Source organism: Schistocerca americana, chromosome 9, assembly GCF_021461395.2.
Source record: "Schistocerca americana isolate TAMUIC-IGC-003095 chromosome 9, iqSchAmer2.1, whole genome shotgun sequence".
NCBI classification, from domain to species: Eukaryota; Metazoa; Arthropoda; class Insecta; order Orthoptera; family Acrididae; genus Schistocerca; species Schistocerca americana.
In genome coordinates, this window is record NC_060127.1 from 111,466,118 (window position 1) to 111,472,216 (window position 6,099).

General features: G+C 42.4%; 1 non-coding gene across 1 annotated transcript; it reads left to right on the forward strand.

Moving 5' to 3' along the window:
* Positions 1 to 308: 308 nt before the first annotated feature.
* On the forward strand, positions 309 to 383 carry Trnas-cga. Its single transcript has one exon. It is a non-coding gene; the product is annotated as a tRNA-Ser (tRNA).
* Positions 384 to 6,099: the final 5,716 nt, after the last annotated feature.

Consider the following 6,099-nt stretch of genomic DNA (forward strand, 5'->3'; position numbering starts at 1 on the left):
AGGGTTTCCCTAACTGTGCTCCGCAGGAAGTGAGTAAGTGCTCCGCTAAAAACAATTGATAACATGGAATGAGATTTTCACTCTGCAGCGAAGTCTGCGCTGATATGAAGCTTCCTGGCAGATTAAAATTGTGTGCCGGACCGAGACTCGAACTCGGGACCTTTGCCTTTCGCAGGCAGGCACTCTGTCAGTATCTCGTCTCCTACCTTCCAAACTTTACAGAACCTCTCCTGCGAACCCTGCAGAACTAGCACTCCTGAAGAAGAGATACTGGCAGAAGTAAAGCTGTGAGGACGGGGTGTGAGTCGTGCTTGGGTAGCTCAGTTGGTAGAGCACTTGCCCGCGAAAGGCAAAGGTCCCGAGTTCGAGTCTCGGTCCGGCATACAGTTTTAATCTGCCAGGAAGTTTCAGTTAATAACATTGCATATTTATTTCCACATTTTGACGGTACTGATTATTACTGTAGAATTTTACTGTGATATCTGTGCTATTAGTTATGATTTACAACTGAAGTAATCACCGAGTAAAATAAAGTTTTGTTAGTCATAAAATACCTCCCAGTCCACTACCACGTAGGGTACAGCAATAGTATGCAGAATACTTGCTTTAATCAAGACTGCTTTTAATTTAAATTTTTCTTATCTTTTTAAATTAAGCTTCAGAATTAACGATGTGTTCTATATAAGTACAAGGATTCTCAAAGTATTCTTTGAAAAGAAAAGTTCCCGAAATTTTGCTCCCATGTTTAAAACGGCTGCAAAAGTCTAATCACTCTACAATTTAGTTAACGTGTGAAAAATTTGACATGAAGCTTGTAAGTGAGGAAAAGTCTGCAATTAAGTTATCCAGCAGGAAGTGGCTAAGTGGTGTTATTATGGAACACTGGATGTCTTTAGTCCGGGTAACTTGCGCTCCATCTAAACCGAAAGCAAATTTTTTACACATGTCAGTTTTTTTTTGAGTCATCACTCCTTTGACTTGCAACCTACGTCCTCAGTTATCCGCTGGATGTAGTCCAATCTCTGTCTTCCTCTACAGTTTTAGCTGTCTACAGCTTCCTCTAGTACCATGAAAGTCAGTCCCTGATGCCTTAACAGATATCCTGTCCCTTCTCCTTGTCAATGTTTTCCACATATTCATTTCCTCACCGATTCTGCAGAGAACCTCCTTATCAGTCCACATAAATTTGAACATTCGTCTCAATTACTTCGATTTTCCCACAGTTCACGTTACGCTACCATACAACGCTGTGCTCCTAACGTACATTTATCATTTATGGGATATAAATTCGTAGGTATGATGCACCTGTAAAAACAAACAAATGTTTACTGTTTCAGTGAAAGTGGATGATTTATTCAAGGGAAAGAGCTTCACTGGTTGTCTGGCCATATGGAGAGCAACAGTCAGTTTATCTTCACACTGCTGCCCAGGGCGTCTGCAGACTCGTCTTCGGTGGTCATCGGGGCTGAACTCGATGTGGGACCATCACAAGACAGCTCTACTCCAGTCAGAGAGGTTTCAGGTCGAAGATGTGTTTGGAGACACCCTGAACCCCGACAGGATACCAGCCTGACTGATGTGTGCCATATGGCCCGACAACCAGGGGTTTTGGCCTGGGGTGCCAATTTATTTCATTGGAGGTCCCCTTAGTTGTCATCGTCGACGATACTATATGCTCCGTTTTCTTGCCCTTCATGGCAAGTCATCAGGGTCTTACATTCCAGCAAGATAACGCCCGCTGGTATATGGTGAAAGTTTCTACTGCTTGCTTTCCTAATTGGACACCGTACCTCGGCCAGTAAGGTGGCTCTCCAATCTCTCCTATTGAGAGCGTTTGGAGCATCATAGGCAAGGCCCCCATAACAGCTCGGGAGTTTTACGGTCTGACGCGCCAACTGAAAAAAATTAGACACGATATGTCTCAGGATGACATCCAGCAGCTCTGACAATTAATTCGAAGCCGAATGACTGCTTGCGTAAGGGCTAGAAGTGGACCAACGAGTTACTGACTTGCTTAATTTGTTCAGCTCTTTCTCTTAAAAAGAAATCAACCAAATTTTCTGAAATTGTTAGTCTGAACGTGTACACCACATCTACTGATTTCCGTCTCATTCGGAAGATTCCTTCGTGGTGCGACCTTTCTTGTCTTTGCCTGTACGTAGCTACAGTATGCAAAGTGTGTTGCGAATAGAGTTAGCAAGAAAGAAGCAATAAATGCGTTATGCCTGATATTAAAATTTCACTGCTCGCCATTTCCAGCAGAAGCTAGTTTTCTGTAATGTCAAATCTCCTGAACTATGTGTTAGTAGATACCTACAGTGGTGTTGTGGAGACTCACGGCAGACTGTACTGGGAGTAGAGTCTGTAGTGATAACTAACGAATTAAAATATCATATCTGATGCTGAAGTGTGACTACATGAATAACGAAAATGTACTAATCGATTAACTGTTTTTCTTTTACGAGAGAAAGAGAGAAAAAGTTTCGGAAAGATCTGAATTACGAGTGGACTTTGTTCGAAGACGCTAAGTGTACCCAGTTCCGAATACTGGATGAATAAAGTCTAGGTATTTGCGCGCAGTCAGTTACTCTGCCTCAAGGAAAAGACACACCTTCTAACTGTAATAATTGTCTTATTGTATCAAACGTTTAACAAATAGTTGCAACTTTGAATGAATAGATTACGACACCATTGAAATTTTATGAATTTGGTCAATAGTTACACGAAGTATTGGAATTCAAATCTATTTTGTCACTGATATTGTAGTACCGGAGTTAGACTTGAAAAAGGAATGCTACGTTTTTAACGCCCCGTCGACATCGAGGTCATTAGAGATGGTCTGAGGTCAGAAGACTGATTGCATGCAGCTCTCCACGCTACTCTGTCCTGTGCAAGCCTGTCTTTTTCTATTTAACTACTGCAACTAGCATCCAACTGAACCTGCTGTCTTCCTATTGCTTCAGTATGTCTCCCTTCAAATGATCTACATCTACATCTACATTTATACTCCGCAAGCCACCCAACGGTGTGTGGCGGAGGGCACTTTACGTGCCACGGTCATTGCCTCCCTTTTCTGTTCCAGTCGCGTATGGTTCGCGGGAAGAACGACTGTCTGAAAGCCTCTAATTTTACATTCGTGATCTCCTCGGGAGGTATAAGTAGGGGGAAGCAATATATTCGATACCTCATCCAGAAACGCACCCTCTCGAATCCTGGACAGCAAGCTACACCGCGATGCAGAGCGCCTCTCTTGCAGAGTCTGCCACTTGAGTTTGCTAAACATCTCCGTAACGCTATCACGCTTACCAGATAACCCTGTGACGAAACGCGCCGCTCTTCTTTGGATCTTCTCTATCTCTTCCGTCAACCCGATCTGGTACGGATCCCACACTGATCAGCAATACTCAAGTATAGGTCGAACGAGTGTTTTGTAAACCACCTCCTTTGTTGATGGACTACATTTTCTAAGAACTCTCCCAATGAATCTCAACCTGGCACCCGCCTTACCAACAATTAATTTTATATGATCATTCCACTTCAAATCGTTCCGCACGCATACTACCAGATATTTTACAGAAGTAACTGCTACCAGTTTCTGTTGCTCAAGTTGTGCTCTAAATTTCTTCTGTTTCCAATTCTGCATAGTATCTCGTCATTAGATACATTAATACTTATCATTCTGTTGCAGTACCACACTTCAAAATTACCTGTTCTGTTATTGACTGAACTTTCTATTGTCCTCGTTTCGCTTCGATACAAGATAAACACCTACAGAAATGATTTTTTAACACTTAACTTTATATTCCATGTTAAGAAAATTATTTTTCAGGAATGATTTCTATATTGTAGCCAGTCTGATCTTTGTATCCTATTTTCTTTACCCGTCATCAGTGTTGTATTTCCTAAACCAGTTCCCTCGACATTACCTAAAAAAATGTAAAATGTGTGTGGATTCCTATGGGATCAAACTGCTGAAGTCTTCAGTCCCTAGACTTACACACTACTTAAACTAATTTAAACTAACACATGCTAAGAACAACACACGCACCCATGCCCGAGAGAGGACTCGAACCTCCGGCGGGAGGGGCCGTGCAGTCCCGTGACATGACGCTTCAAACAGCGCGGCCACTTTGGTCGGCAACATTACCTCATTTAATTCGATTATATCCCATTACCTTTTCTTTAATTTTGTTGATGTTCGGCTTCAAATCTCCTCTCAAGTCATTATGCAATTTTTTCATCCCTTGCCGTATTATAACAATGTCTCCGACTTATCTTCTGTTTTATTTCTTTTCCTTGAATCTGAATTCAGTTTGCTAATTTTTTCCTTTGTTTCTTTTATTGCTTGCTTCATGTAGTTCAAAAATGGTTCAAATGGCTCTGAGCGCTATGGGACTTAACATCGGTGGTCATCAGTCCCCTAGAACTTAGAACTACTTAAACCTAACTAACCTAAGGACATCACACTCATCCATGCCCTAGGCAGGAGTCGAACCTGCGACCGTAGCGGTCACGCGGTTCCAGACTGAAGCGCCTAGAACCGCACGGCCACACCGGCCGGCGCTTCATGTAGTTATTGAAAAATTCGGAGATAAGCTTCTGTGGAAAGCCCTATATCAATTATTCTCACCTTTCATGTCATTATATTCTTACAACTGCCGTCTCGTTTCTGAACAGCCTCTGAATGACATTTCGATGCCTGTATTGTACCCTTCCTACATTTAGAATTCCACAGAGTGTCATCCACTCAACATTGTTAAGTACATTATCTTAACCTATAAATGCTATATTGCCTCATATGTTCCTACATAACTCTGGAAGCCAAACTGCTCTTACCTCATGTAGACTTCTACCAGTTTATCCATTCTTATTTAAATAATTTATTTCGGTATTTTCGCGCCTCAGTCTGTCATAAAGTAAGTGACCACGGCCATGTGCAGTGTGCTACAGTATAAGTTACGTGCAGCGAAATATTTAAATGTGACGTAACAAGAGGAATAAATCTATACTAGCTGAACCTAATAAACGCAGAAGAACACGTGGATGAATGAAAAGAACATAAAAATGTTTGTAAGTGTAAAAAAAACCAACCATATCTACGCAAACATCACATAATGTAAATGATCTGCCAAGGATTACTGAAAATCTACCATCAATGTAAATATTCTCAAATGATTTTCCCTATGTTATAGACCAAACATGATGCCTAGCATGAATGGCGAAACAAGATTGGTACACACTAATAAACCATTCATGTACAAAAGACGGATCTTTTCCTTATCTTTATGACCAATAAATAAAACAGAATACTTGTCTAATTACGAAGTTTGAGCAAAATTCTTGGTATACACATGGCTGCATTATCGTGTACACAAGGTACAAAAGAGCAGTGTGGTGGTGGAGCTGCCAGCTGTACTCAGATGATTTACGTTAAAAAGTTTCCAACGTGGCTATGGCCGAACGAAGGGAATTAACAGACTTTCAACGCGATATGATAGTTGGAGCTAGACGTATGGGACATTCCATTCCAGAGATCGTTAGGGAATTCGATATTTCGAGATCCACAGTGTCAAGGGTGTTCCGAGAATATCAAACATGAGACACTACCTCTTACCACGGACAAGGCAGTGGCCAACGGCCTTCGCTTAACGACCGAGGCCAGTGCCGTATGCGTAGAGGTGTCGGTGCTAACAGACAAGCAACACTGCGTGAAAAATCTACAGAAATCAATGTGGGACGTACGACGAACGTAACCGTTAGGACAATGCGGTGATATTTGGCGGTAATGGGCTATGGTAGCAGACGACCGACGCGAGTGCCTTTGCTAACAGCACATTGGTTGAAATGGCTCAGAGCATTATGCGACTTAACTTCTGAGGTCATCAGTCGCCTAGAACTTGGAACTAATAAAAACCTAACTAACCTAAGGACATCACACACATTCACGCCCGAAGCAGGATTCGAACCTGCGACCGCAGCGGTCGCGCGGTTCTGGACTGTAGCGCCTAGAACCGCACGGCCACTCCGGCCGGCCTAACAGCACATCCTGGGCTCGTGACCACATTGGTTTGATCCCAGATATTGTAAAGCGGTGGCCTG